This window comes from Mus musculus, chromosome 3 (assembly GCF_000001635.26).
Source record: "Mus musculus strain C57BL/6J chromosome 3, GRCm38.p6 C57BL/6J".
Taxonomy (NCBI): Eukaryota; Metazoa; Chordata; class Mammalia; order Rodentia; family Muridae; genus Mus; species Mus musculus.
In genome coordinates, this window is record NC_000069.6 from 107,905,488 (window position 1) to 107,908,725 (window position 3,238).

Consider the following 3,238-nt stretch of genomic DNA (forward strand, 5'->3'; position numbering starts at 1 on the left):
AGGAGAGATGTTTATTTTAGGGAAAGCAGCTGAAAGAAGGAAACAAAAGATACTTAGCCTAATGGAGCCTCTCCATTAGCCCTCTCTGTCCATGTAGAATCCCAGGGTGGGCAACACAGAATTAATGGCAAGGACCATTAAGGACTGTAAGCGATCCCACACACACATCCCTGCCCTTCTGTGGATAACAGAGCAAAGACCACCCAAGCAAGTCAACATGGTCTATCCTGAGAGGCACAGAGAGCAAGACACAGAGCAAATGTGGTTCAGATTTCACTGGGAATCAGATAGAGCTGGATAGTCTCATATTGGGGACCAAGGTCTGCACACTAGAGGCTGGTCTTTCTGGCAGTTCAGGGCAGACTCGCACGGATGATGGGTACCTACGCATACATGGATTGGTTTCTCTGGCGGTGCCGGGGAACCACAGAGTCAAGTGCATCCCCCTTCATCCCCCCAGCAAAACTGAGGGCTACTGGATCCAGGTCAAAGGCAAGAAAGGAAAGGAAGAGACTCTGAAGGAACGGGGAGCTGGGCTGAGCAGAGGCTTGGCTTGGGGAGAGGTGTCGCATGTAGTTTTTAAAACACCCTACTGCCTTTTCGCCAGTGACCACACCCTGCGCTCTGGCCCCTCCAGACTTCCTTTTGTTCCACACGGCTTAGCTATGGGAGGGATTGTGTTACCAGCCCATGCCTGAGACCCTTGAATCCAAAGATAAAAGATACACAGCCAGCTTTATTACTTTAGAACTTGCCTTCTAGACACAATTGCTAGGCACAGATAACTCCTGCCTGGAAAGACACGCCTTTACCAATTTATTATCTCCATCTCTCCCTCTTCCCTAAACCTAGTGGCTTGTATCAGCCAACATCTTTAGCCATCCACCTGTAGCAAAAGCCAAAGGTCCTAGCTGCCCTAAGACCTTACATGGATGCTGCCTTCCTGTTCCAAAGTATGGCAGAAAAAGCCCCTCTATCTTTCCCTGCATCTCCTTTTCCTCTTGGGACCCAGAAGTCCCACCTGTATCTTCTGCCCAGCAATTGGCTCCCAGCCTTCTTTATTGACAAATCAAGGACCAATTAGGGAACTAGATCTTTAGTATCAGACCCTTCCCTTACAGAGAGGCTGGGTAGAAAGGGGAGTCACTAAAGCCTTTCAGAGGAGGATGGAGATGGGAATGAATGGGAAGACTGATGCAGAGATGCAGGGACCCAGATGGGCCCCAGACCAAAGGCCAGCAAGCATAGTGGTAGATCTCCTCCTGGCCCTGGTATTAAGGTGCTCTACTTACTACCCCACAGGGCCATCTTCAAATACATGGGGCCTGTAAGGAAGCGGCTGGACTTGATGTAGGCAGAGATCTTCTCCAGAGCCTGTGAGTGGAAGGGAGGCAGCAAAGCTTTGGCTTGTAGCACCACTGGGCTGAGCAGCTCAACCCTGTGAACTCCACGTGGGCCCAAGACCTGGAGCAGAGCAGTCAGGCTCAGCTTCAAGTTCCTTTTCCTAGTTTTCCACCTTAAGGAGAACATTAGATGGAGAAACCACCATTGTGAGGGCTTGGTGTCCTTTAGATAGTATACCACAGGTTTGGAAAAACAAAACAAAAAACACTCAATGATTCTTCAAGCTAAGTCCTAACTGATCATTTACCAAGAGAACACCTGAAAACCAGAGAGGTTAAGCAACTTCTTCCTATTCACACAGCCTTGTCACTGTCTGCACAGGCATATTCTTTTTCCACAGGGAAGCGCCTGCCTGTATTTGCACATAGAGGAAGGAGCAGGCAGGAAAAAAGAAAAAAAGAGTTCTCAGAACATGCTTGAAAAAGAGCCCAGATCCCACCCAATGACTTAGCAGATCCTGGGTTGAAGCATCTAGGCTAGAGGGAGTCAGGGCAGGGTTCTATCTGTTCCCAGAGAACAGAAAGTCTACATTTCTCCACCTGCTATCCAAGTCCAATATTACTATACCTCAATCAAGCGTAACTCTAGCTTTAATATAGGAACTATGCTGAATTCACTCAGCCTGCGTGAATTCTTACCAAGATGCGATTCCCAGGTTAACTAACTGCTGAGGGATTCTAAGCTCTAGGACTAGCTGTTTGCACCAAGCCAGAACCCCAAGCCTCGGGATATAACTTCCAGGTCTCCCTCCTCCGTTTCTCTACAGTGATACCAGCCCTTGCAGAATCCCCAAAACTCTTCAACTTGGACCAGAAGCAGAGCTAAGGAGAACTAGCTGAGAAAGCATATCTCTTGACAGGGAGTGGGGAAGGAAAATAGATTCTGGGCTTAGAAACAAAACATTAAGTTAATGGTTCAAATTACAAAGTTTCTAGTAAAGTAGGTTTTTAGAGGTGTCAAACCCAGGAGCCTGGATGCCAAATGAGCAGCTGTGAGGTGACTTTCAGGCTTGGATCTCTGGCCCCAGGTGACACTGGGTACACCTCACAATCTATTGTGACCACCACTATGTGCTATACTTAGTCCCAGGATGAGAGTTCAGGGCCTGTCCACTGAGATCTGACAATGTGCCTCACATGAAAGATGTTGAAATAGATGTATGATTTCATCTCACAGATGGAAACCGGGGCATTAGAAGACAGGAGATGGAGGCAAAGTTTATCCACCCTAAAAAAGATAACCCTCCAACCAGGGCTCTGCTTGTCTAAGTCTAAGCACGGTCTCCGGCCCTAAGCTCCCACAGTGGGGATGTGAGAAGCAAAGTGTTCTGCAGGTCAGCTGCAAAGACTCACTGGGTCGTAATGCTTCACACGAACCCTCACCTTCCTAATAGCTAAAGCCAGCGAGCTGCTTGCACGCTTCTGCTACGCTCTGCTTCTCAGAAGGGTCCCAGACAGGAATCCCTGGTTGAATAAACACTTCAGCTTTTTATTTCGGCACAAAGAGAAAGAGCCGTTCAAGTGCCACCTACACAGAACAGGCCCCTATGGGTGGGAGCTGAGCCCTTGAGCAAGTGACACACCCATAACTCTCTCTACCTTGTAGGAATCCTGTAGTGACAAATTTGCTCTTATAATGTAAGATGCTGAGTGCAGGTCCTCACAGAAAGCCAGTGTTCAATACATGATAATCAGTCTCTTAATTTAAAGATTAAGAAATCATCCTGGAAAGGGGAAAGGGAAGTAGGTAATCCAAGAGGAAGTGAGATCAAGGCATCACCTCAAAGCGGCCCATGAAGTCCTTCAGGTTTGGGAAGGTGTCCAGGCACTTGGGC